General features: G+C 40.9%; 1 protein-coding gene across 2 annotated transcripts in view; it reads right to left on the minus strand.

The window, feature by feature from the left end:
* FRMPD1 (FERM and PDZ domain containing 1) overlaps nt 1-20,454 on the minus strand; it is a 76,548-nt gene extending 56,094 nt beyond the window's left edge. The window contains exon 1 of one of the 2 annotated variants that reach the window (XM_081941302.1): nt 20,330-20,454. The gene's annotated coding sequence lies outside the window, so the exon portion shown is untranslated. The remainder of the gene's footprint in view (nt 1-20,329) is intronic. The other variant, XM_081941303.1, reaches the window with a different exon arrangement.
* Nucleotides 20,455-21,939: the final 1,485 nt, after the last annotated feature.

The raw sequence follows: 21,939 nt of genomic DNA on the forward strand, positions 1-21,939 counted from the left end.
AGAGCACCTCCATCTTGAAACACACTGGACATTGCAATACACAAAAGTCCCCCATTTCCTGAAACGTCCATCATCAAAGCGGTCAGGGAAAATAGTTTTTTTTAAAGAGTTAAGATAATTGTAATAACATGAAGTGAATGTTCCAGGAATCAAACAATGATAGCTGATATGATGGCTATAACAACACCCATACAAAATCTTTCCATTACTGATTATTTACAAACATTTATACATTTTCTGAACTGAGGCTTTAGAATGCTTTTAAAGCATAATTCCACAGATTTTATGAATGGCTAAGTATAAGCAGAGTAAAAGGCTGTGATCATTGCAGAAATCTATTGACTACTGCCTATACATAAGGAATTTTATAAGATGTGGGTGAACAACCAAAATATGTAGTCCCTGTAAATGAATGTGTGTGACTTAAGTGCAAATAATGGGGGATGCTCAGCTGAAGTAAAACATAAGGAATAAGGGAAGATGCCTGGTTAACCTACCATGTTTCCCCAAAAATAAGACAGGATCTTATTTTCTTTGACCTCTGAAATAAGCACTTGGCCTTATTTTCGGGGAGGTCTTATTATTTTCGAGGGATAGGAGGCGGCGAGTGTGGTCACTTTATGGCTGCCGCTGTGTTACAATATTTTCAGGGAGGGCTTATTTGGGGGGGAGGGCTTATTTTAGCGCATTCGCTCAAAAGCCCGATTGGGCTTATTATCTGGGGGTCTTATTTTCAGGGAAACAGGGTACCTCTTAAGCAGTTAACTGCATGGTAAATAAGCTATTCATATTTTATATTTCTTCCATCTCATTTTTATTAACCCTATGCAATCAAGTCTCCTCCTACTTTCCAGATGTAGTTTTAAAATATCAAGACATTGTGGTTATATATAGTTCTATTTTTTTTAAAGGAGGAGTTCAGTTTAAGTTTAAGTGTAAGCCAATTAAGGGATGAAGAAATTTTGATGCTGGAGTTCCCAACACTACTGGTCTGATGAGTATTCCTATAATTTGGACATTATGTTATAGGAATGATCAAAAAAAGACTAAATTGAAGAGGATTATCATCATAAACTTTGCAGGATCCAATCTGGGTCGGTCACTCCAGCATGAGTCCTAAAATCCGGAAGACAAAACCTCTGGTCCCAGTGACTGAGCCAGATTGGATCCTGCAACATTATACTAGGACACATATATTCGCCTTCATTCATCATAAACTTTCCCCACTGCTCTTGTGAAATCTTCTCACCCATCCATCAGCTAGCAGAAAACTGTATCACCACAACCTTAAATTTTCCTGGTGAACCGCTAGCAGAAATTTTGAGTAGTTCGGAGAACTAGCAAATACCACCTCTGGCTGGCCTTGTCCCAGATCTATTTGCTGCCTCCTGAGTCCCAGCTGATCTGCTGGGTCTTCTTTTGTTGCCCTGCACAGGAGAACGGAGCTGGAAAGCAGGTTAGTGGGATGGGGAGGGAATGGGGATTTTGCAGTATCCTTCCCCTGGAGTGGGATGAGAATGGAGATTTTGTAGTATCTTTCTCCCAGGAGAGGGGAGAGAATGGGGATTTTGCAGTATCCTTTCCCCAGGAGTGGGGAGGGAATAGGAATTTTGCAGTATCCTTCCCCTGCCACGCCCACCAAGCCATCTCCACCAAACCACGCCCACAGAACCGGTAGAATTTTTTTTGAATCCCACCACTGCTGCTACCCATTCCTATCTAGCTCTTGTTTCCTCTGATCCATGCATCATATGACTTATTTCCAAAGTAATAGGTCACAAAGCCTAACACATTTGTACACTTTGAGGCTGCCCTCAGATAGTGTCAAGAAAAGAATGCTTGTACACTAGAATAACTAACAAAAAACCTAATGTGTTTTGCTCCCAGGATAAGATAAGATGAAGGCACCAACATGGTAAAAGGTTATTGCCAGGATATGCTTATGCTGTGGTTAGATTTAAGTAGGGAAAGTTTAGCAACATACTATAGATTACAGGGATGCTGACTTTGGCCTAGACAACACAGTCCTAATTAGATGAAACAATTTCTTCCTCCATGTTATGAGTTTTACTGGGTTGTAATGTGTCTGTAGATAGTCTTCACTGTTTGAGTTCTTGCAACTGATGCACATCCTGTTGTTATCACACAGGTGACCACTTGCCTACCAAGGCAGCACAAGAGATGGCTGTACCATTTAACAGCGATTCTTTGGACCCATTCAAACTTCAGTCCTGTGATCTTTCCATGGGTGGCTTCTGAACCAAGATATTTCCATTGTGCAATTATCTTAAAGATGATCCTGTCTTCCATTTATGACCTCTGTTTTATGACCATTTATGACCTTTTTTTCTACCATTTTGTTATTAAGAAGAAACAAAACCATTAAGGAGGGGAAAGTGGAATTGTTGTATGGTTATCGTTTTGCTTGGTAATGTTAAAAAAACCAGCCTGAAAGCAACCTATAACTACCAGCTGTGATGGAAAAGTATTTTAGCACAACTCATGCAGCTATGTTCATTTCATAGGGTCATAGAATTTCCTACCCTACTACCATCTCTTTTCAAACTGTTCCTTTCTTTTACCGTCTAAATTGAGCTATTAACTATTCCCTTTTTAATGAACAACGTGGTCCCTCTTGCCTTAATTCTTTGGTACAGTGTATTGATTTTTCATTTCTTCTTCTTCAAGTGCTTTCTACATCTTCATCCAAGAAAAACAACCTTTCTGGAACAACAACTTTTTCTCCAAGTACAGTCTTTGGTAGTTACAAATCTCCTTAATAGGATTAGAATCTGTATTTTTGCGTCAGTTACTTATCTAATCATTATTATTTTTTTCTGCCTTGGCCTAAATACGGTTACGGTATTTTGGTACCCAAGAACAATTCACTTTTATGAAATTTGGAAGGAACAAGTGGTAGGAGAAGTTCCTTTTGAAAACTTGGTTTCCGAACAAAGTGCAAGATGGAACCAAGTTCACCTTGCCACAAGCTATGGTTCCGCATAGGACGAGAAGGAAGTGTCATACTAGAGAAGCAGGAACCTCTTCATTATTATGTTAATGATGGATAATTGATGGTGCCTTATCATAATAGAATGTCATTTAGCCGAACAACCTTGCAATCCAAGAACGTCTGATATAATACAGCTCTCTGCCCTGGCAATATTACATCTGTCTTCTGGCAATATTACATTTGTCCTCTTGAGAGCTCTACTGATATAATAGTTTCAGTAACTAAAGCAAAGCAATTTCAGATTCAATCTGCATGAGAGAAAGAATGACTAGAGTGGCTCTCAGTGAGTGGTTATTAGAGAAACTAGTTGAAAGCCCTTTATTTATATCATATGCAAAGTCTGAGACTTCAAAGTCTGAGACGTTTCAAGGTGTTGATCACCATCTTTAAAGCGCTCCATGGCACAGGACCTAGTTATTTGCGGGATCGTATCCTGCCCCATACATCCCTGCGACCAATTCACTCTCACAGAGAGGGACTCCTCCGGGTGCCGTCCACTAAGCAATACCAGAGGGCGGCGCCAAGGGGTAGGGCCTTCTCTGTGATGGGCCCAGCCCTCTGGAATGACCTCCCCCCCGACATTAGGACAGCTACCGATCGCCGCTCCTTCCGCACGAAACTCAAGACCCACCTGTTCCAACTAGCCGGCCTGGCTTGAATTATAACTACATTCTCTAATCCCCCTAGACAATTTTAAATTTTAAATTAATTCTGACTTTTTGGGTATTTTAATTGTTTTAATCTTACTGTGTTGTTTTAACTCATGATTATTTATTTATGTATTGTAAAATGTTTTTGTATATACCTCCTCCTCGTCATTTATTTGTATATTGAATTGTACGCCGCCCCGAGTCCCTTTGTGGAGAGGGAGCGGCCTATAAATTGAATAAATAAATAAATAAATAAATTCCCCATTCCTTTCAGCTGCCACAAGAAGATTCTGGGCAGTGCCAAAAAATGGAGAAGCCAGTAAATAGAAAGGCAGTGTGCTAGATAAAAAGAGCTGGAGTTGATCACAAGGAACTACTATCAAATGGGAGCTGCTGGCGTTGCAACTGGGTTAATTTCTCCTACAAAGTCCAGGGTCATATCCTGTAATCCTGGTAGCAGGAAAATAAACTGGCCTGTGACTGCCAGGGTAAGTGAAGAATACTGCCTTAGCCAGTGACGTGCGGTGAGGTTTATGACTCCTGAGGCACTGACACAGTGCTGGGTTTCAAATATTTTTAGACTTGTGGACTTCAACTCCCAGAATTCCACAGCCAGGCATGCTCAGTTCCAATTTAAAGCGACAGCATTTGTTTTTCTCCTTTGCTCCTTCTTTCTTTTTCTTTTTCTTCTCCTTCCCCTCCTTCCTCCCTCTCTCCCTTCCTCCCCCTCTCTCAAACACACACACACACAAACACACAGAAGTTGGATTGGACTATCTCTCCTACCCCTTCCCTCTCTCACTCACTCTCAAACAACCCCCCCCCCACACACACAAAAGTTGGATTGGATATCTTTTCCAGTGGCTTGAAAGCAGCTCCTCTGCCATCCCCCCCCCCTATTCCCATGCTGCCTTTCCCAAACACCTCCACCATTGCAAATGCAGCCTGCTGTCTGGGTGGGAAATGCCTGGAACACAATAAAGCCCACCCACCACCTCCTGCTGGCAGGCTGGGGTGAGAGGAGAGGCAGAGAAGCCGGAGGGGAGCCGAGCTGAGCCTTCCAAAAGAAAGAGGCTGGGGGGAAGTGTGTGTACTACAGCATGGCTCTTTGCCTGGCTTCCTGCCTCCTCCTGTGGTCTCCTCAGTGCTCGCTTGTGCTCTCCCTCCCCAAGTGTAGTTTGATTGCAGGTGGAGCCACGTTGCCTTTTCAAACTTGTAATCAGTGAAGCTGGGCTAGATTTTTATATAGTTTTATCCAGCTGTGTGTGTGAGAGAGAGAAATGAATGGGGGCCTGGGGAGGAAGTCACTACACTTGGGGAGGGAGAGCACCAGTGAGGTTAAGCAGAGTCATCCACGGTGAGGCAGCAACTAGCTCAGGTTTTTCCTTTTACTTTTTTTTTTCATGATGAGAGTGGTGAGGCTGTGCCTCACTTGCCTCACCTGACTGCACGTCACTGGCTTTAGCAGTATTGCAATATATGCCCCAGATATCTTTAGGTATCAAACAGTTCTTTCAGTCAGGTTGATTTCTCCATGTATTAATGCTACTGAAGGAAAAGTTCATTTAGAGGGCAAAGAGGACTTGTAATGATGCAGGTCAGTAGTGAGTTGCCAATTTTTTTACTACCAGTTCGGGCGTGCTTCCCACATGCGTTTCTGTGCGTGTGTGACGCTTCTGCACATGTGCAGAAGTTTCTGTGCATGCGCAGGAGCATCCAGACAGGTGGGCGGAGCCTCCCACTGCAACTATTACCGGTTTGCCCGATCTGGGCCGAACCGGGAACAACCCACCTCTGATGCAGGTCAGTGATACACCAATTATCCAGTCATGAAACAGAAGAGAAGGAGAAAAGAGATTCTGCTATTCTGCTCCAAAGAGATGATGTTGCTCAGAATTGAGTCCTCTTGAAGTTATCCCTCCCCAGAACATCTATGCTTGCTCAAAAGTATCTCAAAAGGAAGAGCCAAAAGGTAAGATGAGCAACTTCAGCCACTAATATTATTTCTTTACACATACACATAGCCAGGGGTGTCCAAACTTGGGAACTTTAAGACTTGTGGATTTCAACTCCCAAATTCCCCAGCCAGCATGGCTGGCTGGGGAATTCTGGGAGTTGAAGTCCACAAGTCTTAAAGTTCCCAAGTTTGGACACCCCTGCACATAGCTAAGATAACTGGGGTCCTTGATGCTCCTTGAGCTTGATTGTTTTCTTGCAGATGCTGCATTATCCAAACTTGACAACATCGTCAGTGTGGTTGAAATGGCAAAATTGACTATTTGGATTAAAGAGAAGAATATAAGTACTTTTGTTTCCACATGGAGACCGTTTCTGAACTTTGTGCTTGAAGTGGAAAAGAATGAAATTTTGATTTTGGGTTTTACCAATTAGGTTGATAGATCTTTATAGAAATGGCTTTTTTATATGATTATGAAAAAAACAAAAAAGTTGTGATTTGATGTTAATGTCTTATTTTAAGGCAGCAGAGGGAGTCGGAAGTCAATTTTTTCCCCTATCTTTCCTCACTTCTCTTCCCCCTCTTCGTATTTATTTTTGTATTTTGTATCTTATTTTGTCTCATAACTCAATAAAAATGTTAAACCAGAAAAGAAAAGAAAGCAATCAAACTTAGAGAGCACCAAGAACCCCTCATTTCAACTCTGAGCTACAAATATTCTTCTTTAGTGTATGAATTACATCTCCTGGAAAATATCTGATGCACTCTTTCTCATGTCTGATAATTCCATTGTGTCTGTATGTCACTGTGAAAGACCGAAATTGGTGAATGTCGACATTCACCGGTGAATGTTGGTGAATGTCGACATTCACCGGTGAATGTCGACACATACCAATTTCGGGCTTTCACGGTGACATATATAACGAGTCAGCATAACGCTTTACTTTTGCTTTTCAATTCGCGGTCCTGGAAACTACTCGTTCTAACCGCGCAGGATCGCAGGTTTAAAAAAAAAAGAAGTCCGCGAATAGAAGACGCTTAAAAGGAAGCGAGGAGCCGAGGTATTAGGGTAAGGGTATTAGGGTAAAGGTGTCGAGAGGATAAGGACATACACCAAGCGACTATATGAATGTCGACATTCACAGGTGAATGTCGACATTCACCAGATTTCGGACTTTCATTCACCGGTGAATGTCGACATTTACCAGATTTCGGACTTTCACAGTAACATGTATATTATTTCTTAACACTGCAGCACTGGTCTTAATGTGAATCTACACAAGCTTTACATGGAAGCAGATAAATGTAGCTTGTAAGTATATAATATAAGGAGTAAGATAGTCACCCAGACGGCTTTCGGGGATAAGGTGGGACTAGAACTCACCGTCTCCTGGTGATTGTCCCAAAGTCACCCAGTTGGCTTTCACACTTAAGGCAGGACTAGAATTCACCATCCCTTGGTGATTGGTATAAGTCATCCAGCCGGCTTTCATGGCTACAGTGGGATTTGAACTCATGATCTCCTGCTTTCTAGCCTGGCGCCTTAACAACTCACCCACACATCTTGTTCACCTCATTTGTAGTAGCGAATTTTCTGGCGAGAGACATGAGGATAATATTTGCTTATATGCTTTATTTAATAGCTTAAATTAGATAACCAGTGTAGTGTAGTGGGGAGGAGAGTAGGCTACGATTAGGGATACTTCGGCCCCACCCTCAGCCATTGTTAAGTTTACTTTAGGCCAGACACTCTTTCTCAGTCCAACTTATCTCATAGGATTGTTGTTATAAGGGGGGAAAATAGCAGAAGGGAAGGAGGGAGGGAGGGAGGGAAGGAGGAAGCTCCTAAATGAAAGACTAGATATAAATCTGACAAACAAGCAGCTTTTCAGTTACGTGGATCCATAGGGTAAAAATGCTTGCAACAAATGCAGACATGCTTTTAGCACATTGTCTCAACTCCTTAAACAAAACAGGGCTTTCCCCCAGATTGCACTGCAGCTGAGAACAGATGTGTGATTCCAGAAAAAAAAAAAAAGACTCAGCTGCTTCATAGCCAGGGCAAGCTGCCCAACTCTATTAGTGCACAAAATAAAAATTTAAAAAAATAGAAATGGTTCTAAAAACTTTAATACAGCTTTAAAAACAAAACAAAACCTGAAGGCTCCCTGGCTCAGAATCTAGGGATCACCAACATGCCTTTCCCCTCACAGAACAAAGCAGAAGCTTATTTATGTCTTGTGCAGCAGTTAGGCTGACAATGGTTTGCATCTTCCATCCATTATATAAATCAAGAGCTACAGGACTGAAAGTCTTAAGACTGAAAGTCTTAAAAAGTAAACGCTAAAGCTCTCTAGAAGGGGCCTCTTTGCCGACCTTCTGTTCCTAGCCATCTTTATGGTGTACAAACCGAACAGCGTGTTATTGCTGACAATCCGGTGAAAAACTAAAACGCCAGACATGTTTTGGTTGTGGCCAAAGGCCCTGCAGGGATCTGGCTTATTTCAGAACACAAGCATGGGAGATAATAGGAATATTGATGCTGAGGTCATGTTACTAAGAAGACCAGAATATAATTCTAAAACGGAAAAGCTGGTACGTGAGGGCTAGGATGGATGGAAATCAATAGGCTGGCCTTTTTAAGGGTTCCTGGTTCTAAAAATACACCGACGTGAAGTGTGAGAGAGATGGCAGTTTCTCAGGAAGGGAATCTGGGAAAAGAGCAAATAGACACGTCTTTCTGTTCTCTATCCACCCATCCATCCTTTATTACTGCAGCCAACACAAGGAAATTTAAACCACTCTGGGACCCAACATGGATTTTGTGTCTGCCACAGCAATGAAGTAGCACCAAAAGCCTCAGAACAGAGCACAGCTATAGGATACAGCTTGAAAAGTGAGTTTCTAACACTAAAATTTGCAAAATTGTTATTGAAATGTTGGGGTAAGGAACAATGGTGAGATTCAATTTTTTTTACTACTGTTTCTGTGGGCGTGGCTTGGTGGGCGTGGCAGGGGAAAGGATACTGCAAAATCTCAATTTCCTCCAGATCATCTGGGACTTGGGAGGCAAAGAATAGATGGGGGCATGGCCAGCCAGAGGTTGCATTTACTGGTTCTCCAAACTACTCAAAATTTCCGCTACTGATCAGAACTTGCTGAATACCACCTCTGGTAAGGAATGTATTGAAAGCTACTAGCAACCAGGGGGCTGCAGCTTAGGTATACTGTGTAGCTGTGCCCCAGGTCCATAAAGTATAGTTTTTAAATTTTTATATTTGATTACTTCTTCTGAATGGGGAGTTCAGAATAAGACTTATACAGATAGTCCTTGACTTATCACCACAATTGAGCCCAAAATCTATGTTTTTAGGAGATATTTGTTAAGTGAATTTTACCCCGTTCTACAACCTTTCTTGTCACAGCTGTTAAGTGAGTTATCGCAGTTGTTAAATTAGTAACAAAGTTGTTGATCTGGCTTCCCCCATTCTGATTTTGCTTGTCTGAAGGTCACAGAAGGTGATCACATGACCAGCAACTGTCATACATATGAACCAGTTGCCAAGCATTTGAATTTTGGTCATGTGACCATGGGGATGCTGCAATGATCGTAAGTGTGAAAAGCAGTCAGTGCCATTGTAACTCTGAACGGTCACTAAATGAACTATTGTAAGTTGAGGACTACCTGTACTCTACAAAGAAGGTAAGACAAGCTTTTGGAGGCTGTATTTTGGGAGTTGAGACTTCAGTGACAAGGAAAATAATCCATGCTGCGGATACATTCAGAAGGCTTAGATCCATGATGGCAAACATATGGTATGCATGCCAGGGGTGGCATGCATAGCCCTCTCTGCTGACACGTGCACCGTCGCCCCAGATCAGATCTCCATGTCATTTCTTTCATGAGCTTCTGCTTCCCTGTAAATGATGAAACAGAAGCTCACGAATGAAAAAGATCTTACCTTTTGCCAGATTGCCAGCATTGTAATGCCCCGTCTCCTGCCTGCTAGCTAATCTTTGGGTCTCTGTTGTGCATGTGTGCATGTCCATGCATGTTTGTGCACATGTCCATGTCATGGGTACCTTCTCACATGTCTGTGCATGCATGCGTTCGCATGTGCACCTTTCAATTTGGGTGTGTGCGCATGCACAGTTTGGGCACTCGGGGTCTAAAAGGTTTGCCATCATTGGCTTAGATCAGTGGTTCTCAACCTTCCCAATGCTATGACCCTTTAATACAGTTCCTCATGTTGTGGTGACCCCCAACCATAAAATTGGTGTCTCCGTTCCTAAGACCATCGAAAATATGTGTTTTCCTATGGTCTTAGGCGACCCCCGTGAAAGGGTCGTTTGACCCCCCAAAGGGCTCCCGACCCACAGGTTGAGAACCACTGGCTTAGATGAAGCTGGGGAGGATTGTTGCCCAAAAGGTTGAACATCAAAAACAACAAAGTGCTTCATAATAAAGGTTGTTGTTCCTGGGTAGCTGGTTACTGGGCCACTCAACCCACAGCAATTCTGCAAGTAAAGATTTTTGCCTGACAATCTGGTGGACACAGAACGTCTCCTCAATTTAACTTGTGTATCAAGTAGCTGTAAATACATTGGAACAACAATCTGTCTCAAACGAATAACTCGGGTTGATTCATACCAATGTTGGAGATCATTTAATTCATCAATTGTTTTGAGCCATACATGGAATACTGACACCCAGAGAGTTGGGGAGAGTTAGTTATGAAATCTGAACACTGCGGTTAAACAAAGTCTGAGAAATTGCCCTGCCAGTTCATCACCTCTAGCTACTAACTAACCTCTCTGCCCACTGTGATTAGTCTTAACACTCCCTGTCCTGCAAAGGTCTCCTGCAGCGAGTTTGCAAACATTCCAAGCAACGCACAATTCCTGGCAAATGAAAGTGGGTGAAAATACTAGAGGGTTGAAACAGAACACAAAGGGATTGTTGTCCCAGGCTGGGCAAGAATTTCCCCCACATCTACTCCTTCCCCAATCCAGCCTTAGTAGCCAGACTGTCTGCTGGATATAGCAAGGACTTAATTAACCCCCATCAAGAATACTAAGGGCTGTAGTGACCACAGTGGAAGTTTTTTTAAAATCAAGTGTCCTTGCTGTCTTGACATTTTAGTACAAGTAGTCCTCGACTTACGACCACAATTGAGTCCAGAATTTATGCTGCTAAATGAGAAATTTGTTAACTGAGTTTTGCCCCATTTTACGACACTGCAATTGTTAAATTAGTAACATAGTGAATCTGGCTTCCCCATCGACTTGGTTTGTCAGGAGGTCGCAAAAGATGATCACATGACCCCAGGACACTGCAGGTATTGTAAATATGAACCAGTTATCAAGCATACAAATGTAAATCACGTGACCATGGGGATGCTGCAATTGTCATAAGTGTGAAAAAATGGTCATCACACTTTTTTCAGTGCCACTGTAACTTTGAATGGTCATTAAATGAATTGTTGTAAGTTGACGACTACCTGTAGTAGCAAGGAAGAGAACAAACTGTCTGTTGACCAGTCAAAGGTACAGACTCAGATGCCTAGGACTTACATCACATGTGGAGATCCTACAGCTTTCTAGTCATGCCCATAGTACAGTATGGCCAAATATTACAAAGATACCCCTAAACTATCTTATTTCTTAAACAGGATGTGAAAGTAAAGCTAAATTGCACATGTTGCCGCAGATAAATGAAGTATGTCTGAACCAGAAGTAGCATTCAACAGGTTCTGACCAGTTCTGGAGAACCGGTAGTGCAAATTTTGAGTAGTTCTGAGAACCAGTAAATACCACCTCCGGCTGGCCCCGCCCCATCTATTCTCTGCCTCCCAAGTCCCAGCTGATTGGGAGGGAATGGGGATTTTGTAACCATCTTCCCCTGGAGTGGGGAGGGAATGAAGATTTTAGAGTATACTTTCCCTGAAGTGGGGTGAGAATGGAGATTTTACAGTTTCCTTCCCCTGCCACGCCCACCAAGTCACAGAACCGTAGTAAATTTTTTTGATTCCCACCATTGATCTGAACCTCTTCAAGGGGTAGACACTTGAAAGTCAGAAACTGAAATATAAATAGGTTCCTGTGAATGTGGGCTTAATTAGTACTTGGATAAAATACTTGGGAGGAGGCAATGGTAAAGCAATTCCCTATTGCCGCCAAGAAAATGAAATGAACCTGCCATCCAGAACAAAGGTTGATTCACAGAAGACTTTTAAATCAGATTGTAAATCTGTCTTTTTGCATGGATATGAATCATGTCAGCTGCCTCTTGTTTTTTCATGTCACCAGTGAACAGGTGCATGCTTAGTTCTGCAGCAAACATTTATCCTATCAAGTTGCCACCTATGGACAGAAATATCAGATTTTTTTAAAAAAAATTATGTGTAAAGTGACTCCTTGGTTATTGGTAACAACCAAGCAGATCTCTCTCTCCTCCCCTCCCCCCAATTTCCTTCTGCTTTTCGCATGAAGTGCTACAGCCCTTTTCTTTCAATCCCATCTATTTCTTGTTAGCAGAGAGAAATTAGTCATTTGGAAGTCCTTAAATCATCGCTGTTCTTGGGTCACTGGTCAAGAATCAATATGGTCAAACAAGGACCACCCCTTGTATCAGAGATGTGTGAGACAGACAGGCAAGAGACAGACAATAGAACTTTCTTTCTTTCTTTCTTTCTTTCTTTCTTTCTTTCTTTCTTTCTTTCTTTCTTTCTTTCTTTCTTTCTTTCTTTCTTTCATTATGCTATTCATTTATTATGCTATTTATTTATTAAATGTATATGGTGCCCTTCTCACTATCAAGCAACTCTGGCTAGCTTACAATATCATGAGGGACAGACAGTTTCATGCTGCAGGACAAGTCAGGAACTCCTATGTGTGGACAATAGTAGAAAGTCATGGGACCTGGTGAATGGTCATGAGAAGGTTCTACCTACTCAACTCCACCCAGATGTTGAAAAGCCCAGCAAGAAGTTTTAAATTAAATATTGTGCCGGCGACCGTAGTTTCCTGTCCATGGCAGCTCCATCATAGAGGAATCTCACTGAAATAAGTTCAAAGGGATGGGATGGACATCAGGCAAAAGACAGGAACAAAAGAGACTGTTGCACATTGTCAAACTGCTCACCCAGACCTCAGTTTATGGCAGAACTGATTATACAAGCTACCATGTAAGACAAGGAAGGGAGGAAGTTCCTTGAGCACAAATTGGACTGGGTGTGGGAAGATATAAACAGGAAAAAGAAAATTGCCGAATGATAATAACAAAGAATAAACAGAATGGGAAGTTTCACAAATGATTCATAAGACATTTAAAATGCATGTGTAATAGGATCAAACCAATATACATTAGACACGTTTTTCCTGAACAAGAAAATGTGTGAAAAAGATTGAAAAAAAAGAAAACTATAGGCATTCAATCAGAATTTTCTTTCAATCAAGATTTCTACAGTTGAAAATTATGTCTGCCTTGAAAGATGCTGTCTAGCAGCCCACCTGAGAGTTCAGGAGCTTGATCTGGATTAGTGTCCTAATGTCTACCTTCTCCTACAAAGTAAAAATGGCCAGATCTTCAGTCCACCAATTTTCCAAGTCTGTTACTTTCACAGAAACTGGTAGGAGAAGTTGAAGTCTTCTACTTGAACCTGCATCTTATACCAGACCCTAATTCTTGGTTTCCATCAATACCATCAAGTTAGGTGTCCTGAAAGCAGCTTCTGAATGCAAAAAGACCAGATAATGGAAGAATCTGAAATAAGCCCTTCAAGTCCTTTTTACTAGAAAACGAGTAGGATTGAATGTATTTATCAGTGCTTCCTCCTTTTCTCCCTCAGCTCTCTTCAAAAACATGTACAGCAACTATGGATAATCTGGAAGGCACATAGGGAGAAAGCTAAGCAAATGGGAAGAAATTGCATCTGGAGTAATTACCGATTGCATTAAGGCTATCAAATCTGACACAAGGCAGGGTGCCCCGTCCTTTAATAGCTGTAAGAAACATTCAGCAGATTTGGATGTCAATTCTTTTTTTTCTGTTGTTGTTTTGGATGTGGTGTTCCTCCAGTATCTTGAATTGCACTCCTTCCTCTGAGAAATTTCACATATGAAGCTGGGTTATTTTTTTAAAAAAATCTTCATATATTTTATTACATTGTTACAATTTCCATTTCATATTATATACATCTTTAAAATACTGCATGCTACCATTGTAAAAATCTAAGAGTTGGTCTAGAAGTACAGATCAAACTGGATGTTTTAAAATCCTATTGTGATCAGTGTTTCCTTCAGTTAGTCCATTTTCTTTTTGAGTATATGTTTTATTGGTGCATTTTTTCATTAAAAACATAAAACATTCCATGTCAATCTGAACAGTGTGTTGTCTGGAGCTGGTATTAAAAGCACAGAACCAGATCCATCCAGACTGGATAGAGCTTCCTATGCATTTTGGTGTTGAAACTCAGACATAGTTGTAAGCTATGAATTAGTCTTACTTATGAGCAACACTTAGACTGATAGAACTGGTTCAAAGGGAAGTGTAATTTTGAAAAAAAAACACACCATACAGATGTATTCTTCAAATATTTAAGGAAGCAGCAGACAATTATTATTATTGTAATGGTGATGATGAAAAAATGCGTCTCATGACGAACAATGGCAATTGTTAGTCATTTTCTTTTTGCATTTTGTATTTCAACAGTACAGGAAAGTAAAAAGAGCTTTTAAAAATGTATAGGCCAACTTAGTGGTGTGCTTGAGCAGGCTCATACCAGTTTATAAGGTCGATTATTAGATTTTTCTGGAATTTTGAGAACTGGTTGAGAACCGACCCATACTGCTTAGCACACTGATCAACTGGATTTGGCAGCTAATGATACAGTATGCAGGTAACAATGGAAGTAAGCAGAACGAATTGGTAAACATTTAACACACTCCTTGCTCTACCTATTAACAGTGGCCCCCTGATTAATCAAGTAAAGCTTTAGTTAATTCATCAGCAGATAAGGAAATCGCTAATAAGACAGTGATATAAGAACTGGAAACAAGCTTCTCTAAGATCCAATTTGCTGAAAATATTGTGACATATACAGGCTTATAAATTTGCTTTGAAAATTGAAGCCAACGCAGAGGTAAGCCACAAAGAATATTTCATCCAGTTAATGCCTTCCTTGACAAAAACATAACTTTGATCAATATTTCTTGAAATAAAACTATTGTTATATTGTTCATCATCTTTCAGCCAAAGCACTCTTGGTGGTTAGGATAAATGAGGGAGATGTTCAACTGATTATAACAGCAAATAAAGATCAATCTTCTTTTTTGGCTTGCCTTAATTGCCCTTATTTAATCATAAAGTAATGTTGGTGCAGTTGAGGAACTTACATAAAGATGGAGAGATCTTATAAAGATCCTTAGTTCAAACTCTACTCAAATCCCTCACTATCTCTAAATGTATTCTTCCTTAAAAGTCTCATGATGAAATGAACTAGTGTTATCAGTGTAGCAATCTTCCAGGTAAAAATATGGGGGGGGAGGGAGGGAGGAAAGAAAGAAAGAAAGAAAGAAAGAAGGAAGGAAGGAAGGAAGGAAGGAAGGAAGGAAGGAAGGAAGGAAGGAAGGAAAAGAATTTGTATGTGTCTATCAAGCCTTCTATTTTCTGGGAAACTTTGATGGATAAATTCTATCCAGCAATTTGTGTGTGTTTATGAGTGTGTGTATATTTTATAGACAGAAACACCATAGTACCCAAGTTTGAGAAACTAGAACTCAAATACTAGCTTGGCTGCATTCACTATGTGAGAATAAGGATTCTCTTTTGCAGTTTGATTCTAACTTTGTTCAGATAGATAGAAGTTTCCAAATTTCTTCATTGGGACCCTCTTCTCCATCAGTAAATTTAAAATACTGCTACTATCCGGTGCACCAACTGATGGTCTGTAGGAGACATTCCAGATGTTGTTTCTAAACATCATTATTTGATACTCTTATTCAAGAAAAGATATACCTCCAGTTTCATCTTTAATGAAACGAATAGCTTTATTTTATAGTCCTTTAAGTATTCTGAAACAAAAAAACGGAGAGCTTTTGGCAAACTGCCTAGTAAGAGTCATTTCAGGAAACACTCACATTCCTTAGCACCCAGTCAATGACCCTATAATTAGTCCTTCAGCCACATACACCTTTCCTTTCTTGTACAAAGCCCCAGCTAGTATAGCTTTAAAATTATAAACTCATAAGAACAATATAGAACAATCAGGCAATGTAACAGAGTGAACCAAATCCTGTGGGCATAGTATGGACTTCAACAAAAGTTTGTAGGAATAAAATGGACATCAACAACCAATGAGAAATAGCAAGAAAATGGAAAAGAAGAATATTTAAATTGGTGAGACATTATATGATTGGACCCAACTTCTAAAACCATCTTTTTGCTAGGATGTATCATCCCAACCCAGAAATAAGTTTTCCTTCTTATAATTTTAGGGAGTGGCAGAAGAATATCATAGTTGATCCCCATGCTATTTGGAGCCTCAAGTCATGTTGATTGCTAATCACCAGCATACTGTACTTTAACCAGAAGCATACTGTCAACCAACACAGATGTTGCAGAGTACAGAATAACAGAATTGAAAGTGATCTTGGAGGTCCAACCTTCCGCTCAAGCAGGAGACCCTATATCATTCCGGGCAAATCGCTGTCCAATCTCTTCTTAAAAACTGTTGGCGATGGAGCACCCACAACTTCCAGAGGACAACTATTTCACTGATTGTCTTAACTGACAGGAAATTTCTCCTTAATTCTAAGTTGGATCTCTCTTTGTTAAGCTTCCATCCATTACCTCTTATCTTGCCCTCATCTGTTTTGTAGAATAGGTTGACCCCCTTCCTTTCTGAGACAACTTCTCTAATATTGGAAGACTGCTATCATCATGTCACTCCTCGTCCTTTTCTTCGTTAGACTAGACATTCTCATTTCCCACAACCTTTCATTCAATCTATCTGTAGCTTGCATAGAGTATGATTCAAAGGTCTAGTAGCATCAACTTCCTTGAATGTTATCAACAAGCCAGAACCTCAGAAATCTTAGTTTAATCATGTCATCTTAGGACTCAAGCAGGAAGAGAGCCATTGGGTGCTTCATTCCCTGGTTTACAGCAGCAGGCACGGATGGCTTACTGAGAACTGAATCTGTACATGTGGGTGGGGTGAGAGTCACAGGACTGTGGTAAGCCAAACAATGGTATGTGTGTGTTTTGTGCTGCATATTGTTTCAATGCAGCTAATATAATTTGTGAATTATGATTTGTGGTTTAGCATGAAGAGGAAGCTCTGCCAAGAGTGGCAATGAAAGAAAATTGTGGTTCAGCAAATTGTAGCCTAGCACGATGTCTGAACTCAGTCACTGGGGAACTTGTATTTGTGAAATGCAAACTGTGATAGCTTTTCAACTCATTGTTGCTGCAGTCCCCGAGAGAGGAAGGTACATCCGCAAACGGAAGGGACTTAAGCTTCTGGGGATCATCTGTGCCAAGGGGGAAGGGCAACCTTGCTTATCTACGTTCCTGATTTAGAGAGATTCGGATTTCTCCAGCATCATAAGGCTATATTACAAGAGTCATTAGGAGAATGGGGTATTATCATTATGTTCCAGAGTGCAAAATGGGCTGCTTTCTGTAAGAAAATAATCCCACACCCTTTCTCATCACTGCTCATTACAAATCCAACAATATTTATTCTTTCCATCGTTATGACCGAGAACATGGCCAGAACAATCATGATCAAATGATGTCTTTTTTTATGGCAAATTACTAGGATTCGGGAATTGGAGATGTGCTGCTTCTTGAAAAAAATACTATGCTTAACTCTGTTCCTATCTCTTTGATAGCTATAATGACATGGGGGAACTAAGGAAGTGAAAAAGCTCTTGCCACAACACTTTATAGCCATGGCAGAGAAAGCTTCACATGTTAAGTTTCTGAATGTCAAGTTGCTGGTGTAGAAATACATTAGGTGGGGGTGAGGGAGAGGGGGTGGAGAGAAAACTTATAAACATTTAGAACCAGGGCTCAAATTCACATTGGCAGTGTTACAAAACCAAAACTCTGCTCTTCCTGACCCCAGTCTTGTATGAATGACACAATGGTCCAATGTGCTGCTTACATACCTCCGTTCATAACATCTCTAATTAAATAAAAGGCAGGATATTAAATCCGGCTATTACTAAACATCTGAACTAAAAAAATAGAGCAGTGGCTGATGTATGCTTCTTTAAGAAAGGATAATCATAGCTTTTAAATATTTGATGTTATGATTCCCAGTTGGCAGGCTGACACAACAAAAGTACAGTACTGTATGGTCAACTCTGCACATGGATTTCTATTCTGGCAAAGTGCAAGTTTGGAGGTCAGAAGTGAAGGTTCACAAAAGGGGGCAGAATTCATTTTTGATCAGAGGATCAAAAGGAAGGTTGAAATTGGTAGAACTTCACTTAATCTTCACTTCAAAATTAAGTCCTTCTGTTTATCAATGCATTCCAAGAAACAGATCATAACTAATCCATCAAAAACAATGGGGACAGAAATCAAAAAATAAAATCCCCTGATTTTTGCAGCTTGGGGCTGAGAAATCTTTTTGGAAACTCTAGCAAAATGTTGCTGCCAATCAAGACAGAAGGCTGGGGATTTTATTTATTCGACTACAAGTGTTAATTATATTAATCTTCTGACTCAGGGAAGTTGTACAACAAAAGAGAAATAAGACAAAAACAAACATCATAAAGAAACATAAAATAATTCTGTAAATGTAAGAATGGGCATCCTCAGCAGATAACAGGAGCTAAAGCTGGTTGGACTGGGGGAATTTTAATGATCTTCAAAAATACCAGAACAGAAGGCATTATTCAAGCTTTTGGGGATAAAATGCTTCCTAATACAGAAGTTGACATAATAAAGTTGCTGCCCTATTCAAATGCTTTGGTTTTCAAAAAGAGGAGAGGATCCTTTTGAGATGTCCAAATTAGAAGTTAACTTTGGCAAGGAATATATTCAATTTATGTCCCACATTCATTCAGGAGCTCACGCTGGTATACTTTTGCCCCCCCTCCCCAACAGTCCAAAATAGGATAGAGAAAAACTAACTGGGCCAAGATCACCCAGTGAACTTCGGTAGCGAAGGGCAGGCAAAAAAATCTAGATTCCCTACTCCATATCTAACATCCTAACCATCGAATCACCCTGACCGTCAATGGGAAGACTGAAGTTAAACTGAGTTGGAGAAGCCAGGCAGAGGAAAAATAAGACCTAGGTGAACCAGTGATGTGATATACTGTACTTACACCTTCAAAAAAAACTCAAAGAGGGAATGAGAAGCGACTATGAGGGTTTATACGAACTGGATTTACCACCCATTCAAAGGCATGCAAATTGCAAGGTCTACCAAACTCTAAGATGAGTAGAGAGATGCATGTCACATCACCCTAGTTAAGTGGCTCAGAAAGAAGGAAGCCACTTAATGTTTATCATCTTTCCTTCTTAGAAGGGAAGCTCTGTGTCTGGCTGCTCATAGAAACATTTCATCAAGTTACTCAACCACAGCCCTTGTAGTGGGGATAGATTTTTCCCTGCCAAAAAGGGGCCAGGACTATTTATTATTTATTTACATTTATTTCATTTATTTATAAAAAAAAATATTAGCCATCCATCTTACCATAAGGCAGCTTACAGTTACATGTACAGTTAAAACATAAAAACTAAAGGTTTTTATTTTTTTTCTAAGAAGCAACTGGACTTTCTGGTTTTTCTTTGACCGATGTTTCACTTCTCATCCAAGAAGCTTCTTCAGCTTCAGCTTTGACTGAGCATTTCCATAAACTATAAAAACTATGGACCTCACCTGACCTAATCCCCACCATCACCAAAAAAAACCCTGCCTATATGGAAAGACCCATAGGGCACCAGCTGACTGACATTGTTATCAGTACATGTATGCGCTAATAGCATTACTTTTCTGAGGAAACAGGATCTGATCCCTGGTAAGGCATGATGCCGGATTTATAAAACTTTGAACAGACAATATGATGGTCTATGGAGATTCTCAGTCATCCAAATCATGGTACATATGTTGTGCACTGACAAATAAAGTATTATTAAATGGTTGTCATTCCCTACCATCCAGTCAGAACTGAAGATGCTTCTTGGATGAGAAGCGAAAGATCTTAAAACCAGAAAATCTAGTTGCCTCTTAGGAAAAAAAAAAAGCACTTTTGGAAGAAGATGCGATTGTTTCAATCCACATTGAGGGACGAAGCAAACAGGACCTGCTCCCAGGGCAAGGCAGGATTACACCGGACTACAAAACTTTGAACAGAACATACGACGGTTCCAATCCACATTGAGGGACGAAGACTGGGGGGGGGGGGGGTTGGGGGAGACCTTGTCACCTTCCTCCGGCTCTTACCAACCTGACCTCCAGCCGCCCGCTCAGCGGTGGCCAGAAACGGAGCGAGCGGCGACCAGGAGCTTCCAGGAGTCAAGGCTGCGCGCGGCGCTCGCCTCTCCTTCGGGAGACCCGAGAGATGCCTCCCGCCCCGCTCGCTTTGGATTGCAAATAGGGCAGCGGGTTGTAAACCCCCTTCGGAGCGAAGCTTTCAGTGCGAATCTAAGCTCCAGATGAGACTCGTCGAACCCAGCGCCCTTACCTGCCGGCTCTTTTCCCCAAAAGCGAACTTTGTTTCTCCTTGCGCGCTCGCGGAACCGAGCGGGAATTACGGTACCCGAGGTGTCCTTTCTGCTTGCGCAGCGGCGGCGCGACTGGAGCCTCTGCCTCTGCCTCTGCCTCAGCAGCAGCAGCAGCAGCAGGTGCCGGCCGCACGCTGAAAGAGGCGGCGTTAATTCTAGAATAACCCCGCCCCCCTTGCTTTTTCGCCCGTTCATCGGCAAAAAGCAAGGCTTGAACGCAAGCTGGAAGCCCTAGCTGGAAGCCACGCCCCATGTGTTTCGAAGCTCCGCCCTAACACCACATATGGTGTACAGACGCGGCGGTGTTTTCTGCAAACGTCACGAGGAGCTATCTTTTGACTCCGTCCAGAAGTTAAGTTTGTCTTTCGTGACGGAGTAATACGACAGCGACTCGTGATGGAGTCAATCCAGCATATTAGAGCAGTAACTTAACGGGTTTTTTTTTTTAAAAGACCCAAGGACGAAATCATCAAATTTTTCTTCCTATGGAATTATTAATTTATACGTTTGAAATTCGCGAAGTTATTCTCCCAATGTTCTTTATAATAGACAATAGAACAGCATGTCCCTGTAGTGTAAAAACCTTAATTATGATTAATAACACAGATGTGGATAAGAAAACATCAAAGAGCACAGGGTACTGCAGAAGGGTGATTCTATAGTTAAAATAATATTTAATTGAGCACTTTGAGCTGGCTTTGTCACAACCACTTTAGGTAGGCTCCTATTGCTAGTGTGCTCTAGATGGACTGAGGATAGACCTCTGAACTGTGGATGCTGAATGACAGATCCATGACTTTGTTGTTAGTTGCGAAGTCGTGTCCTACCCATCACGACCCCATGGATAACATTCCTCCAGGCCTTCCTGTCCTCTACCATCCTCTGGAGTCCATTTAAGCTCATGCTTACTACTTCGGTGACTCCATCCAGCTACCTCATTCTCTGTCGTCCCCTTCTTCTTTTGCCCCCAATCTTTCCCAGCATTAGGCTCTTCTCCAGTGAGTCCTTCCTTCTCATTAGGTGGCCAAAGGATTTGAGTTTCATCTTCAGGATCTGGCCTTCTAAAGAGCACCCAGGGTTGATCTCCTTTAGGACTGACCGGTTTGATTGCCTTGCAGTCCAAGACCTATGACTAGATCTTTCTTTTTCAACCTTGGCAATATTAAGATGTATCTTTCTTCATGAAAGGAAGTTTAGAAACTTTGTTATGTATGAAGGCTTATAATACTTTTTAAAAAAGAGTAAGTTAAATTTAGTTAAACTAAGATCCCCCCAAAATGAAATGATGATGGATATTGTTAAAAAAATGATTGATAATGATAATAATGTAATATTTGTATTGACATGATAAAAGGGAAATTGGATATACATTGTAAACAGTGATTAAGAAAGGAAGTTTAGAAACTTTGTTATTAAACATAATTTTTATTTATAAAGTGTTATAAAGATGTAATGTTGCTAGATGATATTGAAAATAGATAATGGAATGCCATCATGTGGTTTTGCTTTAAATTTTGGAATATTTTATATAAAGGGGCGTAAAAACAATTATAGTCATGAAGATTGAGGT

The sequence above is a fragment of the Natrix helvetica genome (assembly GCF_964273705.1).
Source record: "Natrix helvetica genome assembly, chromosome: 2".
In the NCBI taxonomy this organism is placed as follows: domain Eukaryota; kingdom Metazoa; phylum Chordata; class Lepidosauria; order Squamata; family Natricidae; genus Natrix; species Natrix helvetica.